The 17,582-nt window shown below is 39.5% G+C and overlaps 1 protein-coding gene and 1 pseudogene across 1 annotated transcript in view; one reads left to right on the top strand and one right to left on the bottom strand.

The window, feature by feature from the left end:
* ATPSCKMT (ATP synthase c subunit lysine N-methyltransferase) overlaps nt 1-17,582 on the bottom strand; it is a 178,377-nt gene that overhangs the window by 7,041 nt on the left and 153,754 nt on the right. The window lies entirely within an intron of this gene.
* The window catches only part of LOC140622017 (large ribosomal subunit protein uL18-like), a 31,264-nt pseudogene continuing 15,221 nt past the window's right edge, over nt 1,540-17,582 (top strand).

The raw sequence follows: 17,582 nt of genomic DNA, 5'->3' as shown, positions 1-17,582 counted from the left end.
CCTTATTTGGAGAAACTTCTGGAAAACTTTTAAAGAGTGGGAAAAGGCCATTGCATCTGAAATGGGCTCACTGAAACTGACTGTGCACTAGATGATCCCCCAACACTCTGCAAGGCCCATGTTTTCCACCCATGGGTGACTAAATTTAATCACAATTACAGGATTTAGAAAACTTAATTTTCACGTAGTTGGGTAATATTTACAACTATCTCCCCAAAGAGATGTACTCAATGTCTGAGAATGAAAGCTTGGAGTTCAGTAAGTAACCAGTAGAAAGAACAAGGCACGCTTTGAACAGGTGTTGACCTAGAGATTAGGTTATCATTGAGAGGGAAGAGAAGGCACCAGGCTCAGGTCAGCTGGCCACCCAGAATGTCAGGTGCCACATGATCCACGTGAAGATTACAGAACACCTTAGCTGTGTGATATGCACACATTTATAGTCTTGGTGCTTAGTTAAATGCATACAAAACATCCTGGTTATCAAAAGCAATACCTCAGAGTTCAGTCATTAGAATATGAAGCTGTTAAGAAATATTTTATTGTGGTAAAATATATACAATGTAAAATTTATCATTTTAACCATTTTCAGTAGTACAGTTGGTTAAATACATTCACACTGTTGTCTAGCCATCATCTCCTTCCAGAACTTTCATCTTGCAAAACTGAAACTCTATACCCATTAGCCACTAGCTCCTATTCCTCCTTCCCCACCCCCTGGCAATTACCATTCTACTTTCTGTTTCTATGAATTTGACTACTCTAAATATCTCACATAAATGAAATTATACAATATTTGTCTTTGTGACAGGCTTATTTCACGTAGCAAAATGTCCTCAAGGTTCAGCCATGGCATGGCATGTGACAGGATTTTCTTCCACCAAAAGGCTGAATGATATTTCACTGTTTGTATAGATCACATTTTGTTTATCCATTCATCCATTAATGAATAATTGGGTTATTTCTACCTTTTAGCTATTGTGAATAATGTCGCTATGAACATGGGAGTACAAATATATGTGCAAATCCCTGTTTTAAATTATTTTCCAGTGTGTGTGTTTGTGTGTGTGTGAGAAATTAATGACATTTAAGGTTGGTAGCTGGTAGGCACATACAGGAAAGAGGGATAGGAATCAGTCAGGTCTGGCAGCCTGCACCAGAAGAGCAGGTGGCTGGTCCAGAGTCGCATGCGCTGAGCTACCACAAGAAGGCAGGTTCATGCCTCTCGTGGTCCCATTGACAGCTTTACCTGCAGGGCAAGGTCTGCAGTCTGTAAGAAGAAAAAGGGGCAACACCTGTCTGCTTCCCTGGTTAGCTACCAAAAACACCCGGGCATAGCCATACTTACCCAGCCTGGCTCAGACTAGCTCACAATATAGAGGGTTCCTGGTATCAGTACGAGGCAGGTTAAATAAAGTGGTAAGTGAATATACACACAGCCCCTGGAACATGCTGGGCACCTAGCTCAGTGTTCACTGAAGGCTGAGATGAAGTGGCAGGTGTGATCCAGGCAGGTGGTCAGCATGGGGAGGTGCAGAGATGCTGGATGATGAGCTCATGGGCAGTGAGAATATGTATGTGGGATTTGTATTGCTGCTGTAACAAGCTACCATACACTTAGGAGCTTAAGACAACACAAGTTTATTATCTGACATTTCTGAAAGTCCTAAGTCTGAAATGGGTTTCACTGGGCTAAAATCAAGAAGTCAGCAGGGCTGTATTCCTTTCTGGAGGCCCTAAGGGGAGAGCCTATTCCTTATCTTTTCCAGCATCAATAGGCCTCCTGAGTTCCTTGGCTTGCATCTTCTAGGCTGGTAACAAGTGGCAAGACCAGTCCTTTTGACATCACATCACTCTTCTGCCTCCGTCTTCCACTTTTAGGGGCCCTTATGATGACACTGGGCCCCCTCATCCCTGAATCATCTCCGCATCTGCTGATTGGCAACCATAATTCCATCTGCAACCATAATTCCCTTTTTCCGTGCAACCTGACACACTTATGGGTTCTGAGGACTGAGGACATCTTGTGCAGGGGGAAGGGGATCCTGCCCACCACATGTAATCTAGAGAAAGCCATACTGGGAGATCCAAGGAGGAAATTAGAATCATGGAAGAGGGGGACACTGGGTGGCTCAGTGGTTGAGCATCTGCCTTTGGCTCAGGGTGTGACCCCAGGGTCCTGGGATCGAGTCCTGCATCCGGCTCCCCACAGGGAGCCTGCTTCTCCCTCTGCTTGTGTCTCTGCCTCTCTCTTCTTCTGTGTCTCTCATGAATAAATAAATAAAATCTTTTTTAAAAAAAAAAGAATCAGGGAGGAGGGACAGGACTCCAAATACTAGGGAGAAGTTTAAGAATCTACAATACCCTTCCAAGAGCAAAGCAGGATGTTAGGTTTAGGAGACCAGGTCAAATGAAGCATTATTATAGCAGAAATGGCAGCCTAGACACTAAACAGGGGTCTGGCTGATGAGACCAGGGTACATGAGCAAAGTTCACCTCTGAACAAGGAAAAGGGACAGGCAAGCTCCCTGGGGCAGGAGCAGAGCAGCACCACCAAGGCTGACATGCGTCTGAAAATCAGTTCTCAAGAGGTCCTCGACCCCCCTTGACTCTAGCAAGTCAGATCCCACCCTCAGGTTAGGCGGCAAGAGTTTGCAGGCAACAGCCCAGACAGCCAGCTATAAGCCCCATGTTCTAAAAGGCTGAAAGCTCTTGGAGTGCGAAACCCAACCAACAGGACAGTGGGAGGAGACGTGCAGTTGGGGATGCAGAGTCAGCCAAACAAGGACACGGACCAGTACACCAGGGGCGTGCTGAGGAGCAGCGAACAGATGGCAGCCACTCAGCTCCCCTGCCCCTGCTCTGCTGAGCGAGCCTGCAGGCTGCCAGCCAAAGCCAAAGCCGATCCAGGAAACAGAGAGGAACTTCAGGCGGTGTGTTGGGGGTGGAAGGCAGAGAAGAATGTTGGCAGGGGTCAGGCTGTCCAACAGAAACTTGATTCCATTTTTGCTGTGCAGACAATGATGTGAATGATCTTCTCATCTCTCCAGAAAACCGAGAGCCAAATATCCCGCTCTTACTAATGCATGGTCAAATCAGATCTGTTCAGGGGATCCTTAGAAACACCACACCCTGCTTCAAGTGGGCTTGGGCATGAATATTGTCACCCCACAGGACCTATATCACCAAAGGAAGATAATGAAAAGGAATACATCAGTCCTCTGAACAGTAGTCAGATAAGCATAGGGCATGAACAGGAGCTCTCCCACATTGGCTCTCCCTTTGCTCTTAGATTCTATTTGATTTCCTAGGAGACTGCAGGGCATTGCTTTGTTTAAGATGCTGAAAGCCCAGCAGTCCCGTGTTGTAATTAGTTTTAGCCATCAGCAGAAAGCACCTTTGTCTTATTTCTCAAAAGTCAAAGACAATCGATACACCCTTACTTTATACCTCCCCTGGCTGATCAGAAGGTCAACTGGAAAGAAACTCTCCACCCTGGGGATGGTGGAAATCCTTAGGACTACGAAAAGAGCAAAGCCCATGCTGCCTTCCCCTGCCTTTCTCTGAGAAGCTATCAAAGGTGAACCCAAGGGCACTGGCCAAGCATGGCAATGATGTTCCAGTTTAACTTCAAAATGCAGGAGCTAGGACCCAGATGGAACTCACACACACACACTCCTGAGTTAGTGCCTTTTCCTAGCCTGGGGCCCCACTATTAAAAATGAATATATTAATTGGATCACAGCCAGCCCTTTTAACTAAGAGTTTCTGATTTGCGATTTAATAAACTCTTGCCACAGTAACTAGTTAATGAAAACTAGAGCATTAAGACCCCGCTCAAACACCCCCTTGCCAGCCTTATGAGGCTGGGTATCAATAGCATCCAATTTTAAACGTCAAGCTTTTCATTTCAGAAAGCCTTGAGATCACACATGGTTTTGCCATGCAAGAATTATTACTACCAAATGATTTTTTAAGTCTGCTGAAAAGGTATAGCCCTGGCTAAGCCCAAAATGGAATACTATTTTCTTATAACAGCTTCCAAAGTAAAGTTGCAGCATCCAGGTATTTCCCATTAAATAAGACAGTGGCCAAGCACAAGAGGTCTGAAAGAAGAGCAGGCCATCAGGTGGCTGTTCGAAGCTTACAAAGAAACTTCTTTTTCTGCCATCTCTGGGCAATCACAAGGAAAGTAAAAGAGGCATAGATAAGGAAAGTAGAAATAGGTCACACCTTGGCATTGATTTCAGGAAATCCCACACAGACCTTAGTTTTTGAAAACTGCATTCACAATATATGTGTATTTATAAACATAGCAATTATATTCATATATTTACTACTGTATATGATATACCTCATAAACATACCCACAAATAGTAATGAAAGATGCTATGGAAAAACAAATAAAAATGTTACTTCTAACACTTTCTGCTTGTGTGCATTCTGATACCCATTCTGATAACCTGACCCTTGGACAGGAGATGATACGTATGACCTCTCTCGCACCTTTCAGAATCCCTGCAGTTCTCCACTACCACAAAATCCAGTGCTTAAAAGACAGGATTCCTGCCACAAAGTCCCTCAAAATATGATGAGGAAACTAATTTTTAAAATGTAAATATGAGGCTCCTGGGTGGGTTGGGGAGTTAAGCGTTCAGCTCTTGGTTTTGGCTCAGATCATGATCTCAGGATCATGAGATGGAGCATCACATCAGGCTCTACACTGGGCATGGAGCTTGCTTAAGATTTTCTCTCTCTCTCTGCCTCTGCCTCTGCCCCTCCTTCCACTTGCATGCACATGCACATGCCTTCTCTCTCTCAAAAAAAAAAAAAAAAGTAAATATAACACAAGATGAAAATGCTGGAACACAGGAGTGAGCAAAACGTGGTGGCATTACGAAGACAACCAGTCTTCCCGAGAGAGGCAAAAAGGTCTTCACCAAGACAGTGATGTGTGAGCTGGTTGGTGATGGTCTGTGGATGAGGCCATCAGAGGAAGAATACCTCCTCGACAAAAGGAGCCAACATGCACAGCTCTACCTGCCCTTCACAATCACCTGGCACTTGTTTAAATTCCCCGAACTCTTCCTCCAGAATCCAGCTTGTTAGATCTCAGGCAGGGAGGGCCCAGCTTGTGCAACAAGAGGTAGCAAAACTCTGGGAAACGAACTAGGGGTGGTAGAAGGGGAGGAGGGTGGGGGGTGGGAGTGAATGGGTGACGGGCACTGGGTGTTATTCTGTATGTTAGTAAATTGAACACCAATTAAAAAAAAAAAAAAAAAAAAAAAACAAGAGGTAGCAAGGCAGGGAGGGGCTTCCTGTGGAGCCACAGAATCAGGTTAAAGTAGATTTCAAAAACCCAAGATTCTCAGTGCATGGAAATAGCGGAAGTATAGGAATAAGCAAGTCACTCACGCAAAGCTTTTTTTTTAATATTCATAAAGTTCAGCACCACTTATACTCAAGTGTACAAAGGCTTCACACCCTAAAATGCTGTTCAGCTAGGTATCATTAGTAATTGTTAATTGTTTTTCCATCTACCAACCATGCCTCCTGCTTCATCCTTTTGGAAAGCCTCCTCGCATTTTCTGAGGTTCTAACCATTTCCAGCATGGAGGGTGTAACCCAAGCCTAAGGTAATCATCAGAATATTGCAATCTTCAAGCTACAGTGATTGATTTTGGAAAGTAAAATTCCACACAGAAAATCGAAACTAAGAGTAATAAGGAGACTCTTCTGCAATTGCTCATGGAAAGACACATGCTCTTTCCTCCCCCACCCCCACCAAAAATAAAGGGAGACTCAGGCTGGAACAGCCATCTTACCACCATAGGATGAAAGGCAGTCTTTTCTGAGAAAGAATTTGCACAGAAGTAAAGCTCATAACTGGAAAGACGAGCTAGGACACAGTAACAATGTAAGAGCCCTAGATCCTGGTCCACCTTTTCCATTATATAAACAAAAAACTTCTCACTTTTGCTTAGGACAATTAGAATAGTACTTTTTATTACTTGTAGCTGCAAGGGTCCAAATGATACATCTTCCATTTCCTAGACATACAGTAAGGTGATTGAAGGCTCTTAGCTCCTCAAACTTCTATGCAGGTTAGACACTTGGTCAATTTTTATTGACAAAGTAAACAGTTCTTTTCTAAAGCATAAAACACAAGTTATTTTTCCAAAGAGAAATTCTGGACATCACTATTATACATTCTACATGATCATACATCAAAACAAAGCCACATTCTCAAACGTTTAAAAGAGGAACTGTGAAACATAAATGGCCAAAATTTATTTGATCTGTATAAAACAGTATGCATGATAAACTATGTTTATAAGATTTCCCCCTTATCCTTAATAATCTGATTCTATAATTCTCTAATAGTCTTTTCCAAACTCCAAATATAAAATTAAAATTAAGGGATCACTATAATTGAGTGAAGTTCAATTAAACATGCATTCATTCAACACTAAGTCAGTTAAGAGGGGTAGCATGCCTCTTTGTACCAAGCCCCGTACCAGGCACTGGATTCATGGATCAGATGTGAGATGCCTTATAAGCTATGATGAAACCGGGCTTGATAACAGGAGAAGAAAAGTGATATATACCAAACTGTTCCAGGCATTTTGCAAAAAGGAATTCTGCTATCGGCAAGATCAGCCTTTGAAGCCTCTAAGATCCTTTCCAACCTAAATTCTAATTATCATTTAAAATCTTTCTACCTTGGGACACCTAGGTGGCTCAGCAGTTCAGCGTCTCCCTTCGGCTCAGAGTCTCCCTTCGGCTCAGAGCGTGATCCAGGGTCCAGGGATCGAGTCCATCATCGGGCTCCCTGTGTGGAGCCTGCTTCTCCCTCTGCCTGTGTCTCTGCCTCTCTCTGTATCTCTCATGAATAAATAAATACAATCTTGGGATCCCTGGGTGGCGCAGCAGTTTAGTGCCTGGCTTTGGCCCAGGGCGCGATCCTGGAGACCCGGGATCGAATCCCACGTCGGGCTCCCGGTGCATGGAGCCTGCTTCTCCCTCTGCCTGTGTCTCTGCCTCTGTGTGTGTGTGTGTGTGTGACTATCATAAATAAAAAATAAAAAAAACATAAATAAATAAATAAATACAATCTTTAAAAATAAATGAATGAATGAATGAATGAATGAATAAATAAATAAATAAAATGTTTCTACCTTTTTGTGTTAAGTTTTATAAAACTGGGGAAAATTATAACAAAAAGTATTAAAAGTTGCCCTGAGCTTGTCTGGGCAAGTATATTGCATTTCGATTCTTTGGCTACAATTAACAGAAGCCCAATTAGAAAAGTTTGAGCAAAGGGCGAGGTCCATTGGCTCTTATTAGGCACATTTTCCTTGCCAAGGGTGGGTAGATGGAACCAGGAACTCAAATGGTTTTGAGACTCTGTCTCTCTCTGCAAGTGGGCTTTACTCTCTCAGATGAGCTTAGTCCCAAGGTTGGAAACAGAGCTACCAGATACTCTGGACTTACATCTTCACAGTTTTGTGGCCAGAAAGAGAAAGACTCCATTTCCAGTCCAAATCCCCTAGGAAATAACTCTTAGTTAAACTATGCCAGCTTAATTAAATGTTGGATGACCAACTGTTCAGTTTTCCTGAGACTGAGGAGGTTCCCGGGATATATAGGACTTCCAATTTTGAAATGGGAGAAATCCAAGCAAACCAGAACAAGTGTAACCCTAGTTAAATGCTACCCCCAGACCAATTATTGTAGCTAGGAAGGTAAATTACAAACATTTTAATTCAAGTCAAGTGCCTACCCTTTAATCAATCACTGTTGGAATTGGCACCCATACACACCTCAGGTTGGGATGAGGGGAATGCAGGAAGGGGTGGCTTGGAGCACCTGGGTGGCTCAGTCAGTTAAGCAGCTGACTTCAGCTCAGATCATGATCCCAGGATCCTGGGATGGAGCCCCACATGAAGCTCCTTGCTCAGTGGGGAGTCTGCTTCTCCTTCTCCCTCTGCATGCCCCCTGCTCATGCTCGCCCACACTCTCTCTCTCTCTCTCTCTCCCCCAAATAAATAAATAAAAATCTTAGAAGAAGAAGAAGAGGAAGAAGAGGAAGAAGGGAAAGAAAGAGAAGAAGAAGAAGAAGAAGAAATAAGAAGAAAGAAGAAGAAGAAGAAGAAGAAGAAGAAGAAGAAGAAGAAGAAGAAGAAGAAGAAGGAGGAGAAGGAGGAGGAGGAGGAGGAGGAGGAGGAGAGGAGGAGGAGGAGGAGGAGAATAATAATGATGGATGGCTTACTTTCTGACCGCAATGCTATGAAACTAGAAGTCAACCATAAGAAAAAAATCTGCAAAGACCACAAATACATGAAGGTTAAATAACATGCTACTAAACGATGAGTGGGTCAACCAGGAAATAAAAGAAGAAATGTTTTAAATACATGGAAATATCTGAAATAAAAACACAACAGTCCAAAACTTTTGGGATGCTGTATAAGTGGTGCTAAGAGGGAATATAACAATACAGACCTACCTCAAGAAGCAAGAATAACCTAATCTTACACCAAAAGGAGCTAGAAGAACAACAAATGACCCTAAAGCCAGCAGAAGGAAGGAAATAAAAATATTAAAGCAGAAATAAATAATACAGAAACTAAAAAGCAGCAGAACAGATCAATGAAACCAGGAGCTGGCTCTTTGAAAAATATTAATAAAATTGATAAATCTCTAGCCAGACTTTTCAAAAAGAAAAGAGAATGGACTCAAATAAGTAAAATCATAAATGGAAGGAAAAATAACAACCAACAAGCCAACACCACACAAATACAAACAATTATAAGAGAATATTATGAAAAATTATTCTGCAACAAATTGGACAACCTAGAAGAAATGGGTAAATTCCTATAAATACATAAATTACTAAAATTGAGAAATGAAGAAGTAGAAAATTTGAACAGACCAATAACCAGCAAAGAAATGGAATCAGTAATCAAAAAACTTCCAACAAACAAAAGCCCAGGATGGCTTCACAGGCAAACTCCACCAAACATTTAAAGAGTACCTATTCTTCTCAAACTATTCCAAAAACATGGAAAAGGAAGGAAAACTTCCAAATTCATTCTATAAGGCCAGCATTACCCTGATTCTAAAACCAGAGAAAAATACCACAGAGAGAGAGAACTATAGACCAATATCTCTCATGAACATAGATGGAAAAAATGCTCAACAAAATACTAGCAAATCAAATCTAACAATACATTTAAAAAATCACTCACCCCAATGAAGTGATATTTATTCCTGCATTTCAAGATTGGTTCAATATTCACAAATCAATCAGCATGATATGTCACATTTCTAAGAGAATAGGAATCGTATGATCATTTCAATAGATGTAGAAAAAGCATTTGACAAAGCATGACATCATTCCTGGAAAAAAAAAAAAACCTCAATAAAGTAGGCTTAGAGGGAATATACCTCAACATAATAAAGACCATATATGAGAAACCCACAGCTAATTATCATTCTAAGTCAGGAAAAACAGAGCTTTTCCTCTATGTCAGGAATAAGGCAGGGATGTCCACTCTCACCACTTTCATTCAACATAGTACTAGAAGTCCTAGCCACAGTAATGAGACAACAAAAAGACATTAAAGGCATCCAAATTGGTAAGGAAGAAGTAAAACTTCCACTATTTGGAGACGACATGATATTCTATATAAAAAAATCCAAAGACTCCACCAAAAAAACTGCTAGAACTGAGAAACAAACTCAGTAAAGTTGCAGGATACAAAATCAATTAACAGAAACCTGTTGCATTTCTGTACACCAATAATGAAGCAGCAAAAAAAGAAATTAAGGAATAATGCAATTTACAATTGCATCAAAAGTAGTAAGATACCTAGGAATAAACCTAACCAAAGAAGGGAAAGACCTGTACTCTGAAAACTATAAAACACTGATGAAAAGATTGAAAATGACACAAAGAAATGGAAAGACATTCCATCCTCATGGAGTGGAACAACAAATATTGTTAAAATGTCTGTAATACCCAAAGCACTACACATTTAATACAATCCCCATCAAAACAGCAACAACACTTTTCACTGAACTAAAAAAAATAATCCTAAAATTTTGTGGAACCATGAAAGACCCCAAATAGCCAAAGCAACCTTGAAAAAGAAAAGCAAAGCTGAAGGCATCATAAGTCTAGACTTCAAGTTATATTACAAAATTGTAGTAATCAAAACAGTATGGTCCTGGCACATAGATCAATAGAACAGAATAGAAAACCCAGAAATAGACCACACCTATATAGTCAATCTTTGCAAAGGAGGAAAGAATATGCAATGATAAAGACAGTCTTCAACAGGTAGTGTTGAGAAAACTGGACAGCAATATGATAAAAGAATGAAACTGGACCACTTTCTTACACCATACACAAAAGTAAACTTAAAATGGATTAAAGAGCTTAATGTGAGACCCAAAACCATAAAGTCCTTTAAAGGAAAGCACAAGTAGTAATTTCTCTGACATTAGCCATAGCAACTTCTTCCTAGATAGGTCTCCTGAGGCAAGAGAAACAAAAGCAAAAATAAACTATTGGGACCACATCAAAATGAAAAGCTTGGGGATCCCTGGGTGGCGCAGCGGTTTGGCGCCTGCCTTTGGCCCAGGGCGCGATCCTGGAGACCCGGGATCAAGTCCCACATCGGGCTCCTGGTGCATGGAGCCTGCTTCTCCCTCTGCCTGTGTCTCTGCCTCTTTCTCTCTCTCTCTGTGACTATCAAAATAAATAAAAATTAATTTAAAAAAACAAAATAAAAAGCTTCTGTACAGCAAAGGGAACAATCAACAAAACTAAAAGGCAACATAGAGAATGAGAGAAGATATTTGCATATGACATATCCAATAAAGGGTTAGTATCCAAAATATATAAAGAACTCAACACCCCAAAAATGAATAATCCGATTAAAAACCAGGCAGAAGACATGAATAGACATATTTCCAAAGAAGACATACAGATTGCCAACAGACACATAAAAAAGATGCTCATCATCACTCATTAGGAGAATGCAAATCAAAACTACTGTGAAATATCACCTCATGACTGTCAAAATGGCTAAAATCAACAGCACAAGAAACAACAAGTGTGGCGAGGACGTGAAGGAAGGAGAATCTTCTTGCGCTATTGGTAGGAATGCAAACCGGTGCAGCCATGTGGAAAATGGTATGGAGGTTCCTCAAAAAGTTAAAAATAAAGCTACCTTATGATCCAGCAATTACACTAGTAGGTATTTAACCAAAGAATACAAGAACACTAATTCAAAGGGATACATACACCCTGATATTTATAGCAGCATTATCTACAATAGCCACATTATGGAAAGAGCCCAAGTGTCCATCAACTGTTGAATGATAAAGAAGAGGTGATATATGTATATATTACCATTTCCTTGTATTTATATATGTGTGTATGTGTATATATGTATATACATATACATATATAATGGAATATTACTCAGCCATCAAAAAGAATGAAACCCTGCTATTTGCAACAAGATGGATGGAACTGGAGTATATTATGCTAAGTAAAATAAGTCAGAGAAAGATAAATAACATATAATTTCACTCATATGTGGACTTTGAGAAACAAAACGAACTAGCAAAGGGGGAAAGGGAGAGACAGACAAACCAAGAAACAGATTCTTAACTACAGAGAACAAACTGATGGTTACCAGAGTGGAGGGGTTTGGGTTGGGGGAAATAGGTGATGGTGATGAAGGCTGGAACTTGTCATAATGAGCGCCAAGTGATGTATGAAAGTGTTGAATATTGTACACCTGAAACTAATATTACACATTATGTTAACTAACTGAAATTTAATAAAAACTTTTAAAAAGAGTAGCTTAGAAATGACTCTAAAAGATCTGTCACACAGGCAGATGTCCCAGTCTGTTTTGATCATACATTCCTAATAATTTGGTGATTCCCTGAAACCATTCCAATCAAATAAACTTATCTTGGAATTTTAACTCCCTAATCTCATTAATATGAATCTTATTCCATCATTGTTCCAATGTGATAAATGGCACCACGATGAACTGAAATAGTTAATATACACCTTCCACCACTTCCTCATCAAAGAAATCTAATTCATGTCTTAGAAACTATCCAGCTAAGTACTACATTAATCACTTGTCACATCTTCAAAACTACTATGCTCTGTCAAAACACATCCTACAGTTTGATGCCAAACAGTCTGAAGCATTTATAACAATGTAATGTATGCATGCTGTCAAATTGCTTATTTCACCTTGTAGCAATTTCTTTTCTTGGGAACTTAGTTTCCCCTCCATGTGCTTTAGAATTGCTTGAATTCTTTAGCTCATTCTTTCAGGAAACGGAATTAATATTTAAAAGCAGCAACAGTGTAATTTCAAGAATGTCTCTGTAATAACCAGAGTTCCCATAACATAAATTATCCTATCCTTGTAGTAGTCTTATTTCCCTTACCAAGTCATACAATCAAGACAAGCTGGAGAAAAAAAGGGTTTGAATTATATTCCATCCCCCAGGAAGACTTAGGTTTGTTGAACCAAGATGCAAAGTCAACAAATTCAGATGCACAGACGTTTCTAGGTTGCCTTCAGTTGCCTGTGCTTTTAAGAAAACAGATTTAGTACCACGTGTGCAAAATAGCAGTGCAAAGAAACACCCCGGGTTACAAGACCAAAATTAAAGATTCTTACTCCTGTCCAAACTCAGTCTCAAAATTTCTGCTCATTTCCTTTGTCCCAGCTGCACAAACTATCTGAGTTTTGCCCCTAGAAGATGGTCAGTCAGGGACCATGCATGGTCTGTAGGGATATCCTGACCTCTCTCTAGAATAAAGGATGTCTTTTTACCTCTTTTTAAAAATCAGTTTCAGAGGTAGAGGTCAGTAATTCATCAGTTGCATATAATACCCAGTGCTCATCCCATCACATGCTTTCCTTAATGCCCATCACCCAGTTACCCCTTTTTTCCCACCAACCTCCCCTCAAGCAACCCTCAGTTTGCCTATAGAAATGGTTTGTCTCCCTCTCTGATTCCATCTTATTTTATTTTTCCCTCCCTTCCTCTGTGATCCTCTGTCTTGTTTCTTAAATTCCACATTTGAGTATTAGCCATCAAATTAAAAAAAAATAAAGAAATCCTACCATTTACAATGACATGGATGGAACTAGAGGATATAATGCTAAGCAAAATAAGGCAATCAAAGAAAAGCAGCTATCAAATGATTTCACTCTTTTTCTCCTTGATTCAGCCAACTCAAGTTTGATATTTCTCCAATGGATATTCAATAGAACAAGGACAAACAAAGCAGTAGAAAATACAAAAGCACAGACAGAGATATGTTTACAGAGCAAAGGTATTTTTTTTCTGAGGCTACTGATACAATACAGGTCTCATTCCTTCTAGTCTTCAGTGCTCGATGACTTGGAATGTGAACAAACCACATGCACCCTAGTAAAAGACCCCAGTTCCACGTGATCTCTCACCCCCATCAAACCTCACTCCCAGAACTTTGGCAAAAATCATACGAATTAGATATATAGTAGGAGCTGGGAAAAGACTGGGAGAAAATACATGCCAGAGGATGGACAGAAAGGTTTAGAAGGAAGTAAGGAAATAGAAAGTCCTGGAAAGGAAGAAAAGAGAAGAAAACAGATGGTGCTCAGCATAAAGAAGGTGGACACACTACAGGGGAACAAGGAAAGAAGCCCCACAGCTGCACAGAGGTGCAGCACCCTTTGCGTCCACAGAGGGAGAGATCCTATCTCCTGTCACAGGCCCAGGCGCCTTACACATGACTTTGCCCCCCAGTTAGTGACTCGGTGAAGGACATCCTGAATTATGAAATATATTACCTAATTTTGAGATGACTAAGCATTCTAGAGAGACAAACCTAAACACAGAGAAAGGATTGATCTCAAGTGAATTTGCAACACAGCACTTTGAAGCCACATCCTTAAAGGTATGATTTTAAGGACAAAAAACATGACATATTAAAGGTAAACTTCACTTAGTATTTTTATACTTGTAAACATATAGGTTCAATTGTCCTAAAGCTGTTCACTTTGTATTGTATGATTAAGTAATAAGAAACTAGGTTAATGATTGTTGGAGGTTGAAGGCTGCCCTCCAAAATCAACCACAACATAATCCCCGGAACCTGTCTGTGTATGTTAACTTAAATGGAAAAAAAATTACTTTGCAGAGATGAATCAAGTTAAGGATCTTGAGTTGGGGAGATTAGCCTGGATCATCGAGGTGGGCCCTAAATACAATTACGTGTCCTTACAAGAGTGAAACAGAATGATGCCTTCAAATTTGATGAAATTGTAAAATATACTTTCTAGTTTTGAGCACCGGCATGGCCTAGAAGCCTCCATTATACAAAGTGATGACAATTTGAGCAGCAACAACAAAAAATATTGATTATGGTGGATTGAAACACAATGAATCAGTGAAAACAGTAAGTCCATAAGAATACTAAAAGAGAGATCAAGAAAAATTTCTTATGTCATGATCTGCTGTGACTTACTTTAAAAATTCGTAAAAAAAAAAAAATCGTAATTAAAATGGAAGAATTAAGCCTTCATTCAGCCTTTCCAGTAAAAAGGGTGTTTTAAAGAAATCAATTATCTGGTTGATGGAGGGAAGCTCTGCTTTACAGAAGAATGCTGGATAACAGTGAGAGGGAATAATGGAATTGTGAAATCAGCGTTCTGCAAAACTTTTATGAAGCCACTGGCCCAGGCAAGGCTGTTCAAAAGATGTTAAAACTACTGAGTGTGGGACACATGGGTGGCTCAGTGGTTGAGTGTCTGCCTTCAGCTCAGGATGTGATCCCAGGGTCCTGGGATTGAGTCCCCCACTGGGCTCCCTGAGAAGAGCCTTCTTCTCCCTCTGCCTGTGTCTCTGCCTCTCTCTGTCTCTCATAAATAAATAAATAAAATATTAAAAAAAAAACTATTGGGTGTATGATATTTCTATCATGCCAAGATAGCAGTGCGCAGATTATTTGTGAACTTCAAGGAGAAAAATCAATGATTTGATTAGAGGAATCAAGCTGTCATCATCATAACCTAGTGGCCAAACTCACTAATGGTGTATAAGATACAGCGCTCCAGTACAATATGAGGTGCATAATATCACCTACCATGCTTTCTAATTAAAAAAAAAAAAGTGTCACTTGGATCCAGTAATTCTAGACAACTAGCTTCTGCTTTGTAAAATACAGAGGGTAGAGAGGATTGACTTTCAGGGCACCATGAGAGACAAATTCAACAAACCCAGCATCTTGTAGGAAAGCTGGCCAGCCGTCTCCACAAGTCACAGCTATGAAAAACAAAGAGGAAGCTATCCGTGAGTGAAGGAGACACAGGGATCTTGGTGAGTGGTCCTGGGTTTGAACAAACCAGCTGAAATGGACATTTAAAGACAATCAGAGAAACCTGAGTAGAGGCTGTGGATAAAATAAAATGGACAAACATGGAAAGGTGGCAATTACCAATTGCAAACAACCATCTTCCTTAGCACAGGCAGTCTGACCTATGACCTTCCTTTAGTATGAAAGAGCACACACGGATACCACACGTGAGCACACACAGCCAAATACACACGTGTTAAACAAGATACCCCACGGTATTAAAAGTGCTCATCTGTGAATGATAGAAATGAAGTGTTTTCTCTTCCTATTTTTCTGCATTTCCTAACTTCCTAGAATGTTCATTTACCACATTTGCAATAATAAAAATTGTGTTTTAAATAACAGAATCCATTTAGGATTTGCATTTCAGTCAGCATAAAAGACTCTGGCCAACTCCCATCAACACAATTAAAACTGCTGAATAAACACAAAAACATCTTTTAAATGTACTCTGAAATAGGAAAAAAGTTAAACTTCTCCAAAGGGGGGGGAGGGGAAGGGGGAGCCAGAGAAGCCAAATTAAAATGTCAAAGTTCACTGCTAAAAGAATTGGAAGGGTATAGGTCTTCTGAACTAGTGGTAAGGAAAAAGGAATGAGGGGGAAAGCCAGAAACAAGCAGAAACAAATAATATGAGCAAAAGCATATGGTAGATATGAGCCCAGGCACATATTACGACAATAATGTAAATGGACTAAATGTTCCAATTTAAAGGCAAAGATGGTGAAATTGCATTAAAATATCCAAACTGCATATAGTTTACAAAAGTCACGTACATAATGAAAGAATACAGAAAGGTTCAAAGAAAAAGGACGGAAGAAGATAGACTAGGAAAATAGTAACAAAAGAAAGCTGGTATCACTTTGTTAAGTATTTTATAAATTAGGTAAAACGATCCATAGGTAGATACATAGATAGATACACACACACGCACACAAACATGAATTTATATTATTAGATACTTAAAACCTCAAGGTAAAAATCACTTCTTAATGTGGAGTTAAAATAACATTTTAATTCACCAGGAAGATACAGTAATTTGAAATTTGTACACAACTGAAAAAACAAAGCCAAGATGACAGAACTATGAGAGAAAAATTCAAATCAACAATCATATGGGAAATTTTCACATACTCCTTTTAGCAATTAAGTCAAATGAGCATATGTGTTATGTCCATTATATATACATAATGAACATATATATATGAAATAGCCTAATCAAGGCTAACATATAATTAAACTACAAAAGATTTGAAAACTATACTTAATAAGATTTATTGAAGCTACCTATAAAGAATATTGCACCCAGAAAATAGGAAATACAAATTCTCAAGCATACATGAAAGATTTACAAAAATCAACAATATATGGAACTGTGAAGCTTGTGTAAGCTGAACACATCTTAAAGGAGTTGGCTTATAGAGACTACTGTGCAATTGTTAGAAATCAATAACAAAGATCAGAAAAATATATTTTGTGCAACCATCAAGTTCTGACTACAATAAATTGGTTATAGCAATATAACATGCCTGGCAAGATGAGCTGGCCATATAGAATCCCCTTTAGGACTCTAACAGACAAGCATGAGTGAATGACCACCAATTAATTGTCCAAGGACAAAATTAATATTTGAATCTGTGCATAAGGGGTTAATTTGGACTTAGTGTGATCTTTTCTTCTTTGGAATGTGGGAAATCATTTGTTCCTAAGCAATTCACAGTGTTTTCTGATTCAGCTCTTGTGCTTTTCCCAGCCAAAATGTTCTTCCCACGGTCCGGCAAGATAAAGTACTCAGGACAGCTGGATTTTAAAAACACCCTTGTGAGTTGGGTCTTTGTTAGAATAAGCAGAGAAAAATCACTAAATTTAGGTCTTCTTTTATATTTTATATACTCAAGATTGAGCTCTAAGTATTGCACCAGAAAACAACTTAGGTTCATGGACATATCTTGTCAGGTAGCACATAATCCATGCTAAATAGAATCTGTAAGCGAAACTACAGTCAAACTACTGATAAAGAGTACAGAGCTGCTGGGTGGTAATTTTATGTTTGATGTGATATGTAGTTCATTCTGCTTTTATTTGGAAGATATTCCTGAGTGTAAAAAACATGAATGTGGATTTAATGAACATTG

The sequence above is a fragment of the Canis lupus genome, chromosome 31 (genome assembly GCF_048164855.1).
Source record: "Canis lupus baileyi chromosome 31, mCanLup2.hap1, whole genome shotgun sequence".
In the NCBI taxonomy this organism is placed as follows: Eukaryota; Metazoa; Chordata; class Mammalia; order Carnivora; family Canidae; genus Canis; species Canis lupus.
Note: the sequence above shows the minus strand (reverse complement) of the source record. Positions and strands in the feature narration are given on the sequence as shown.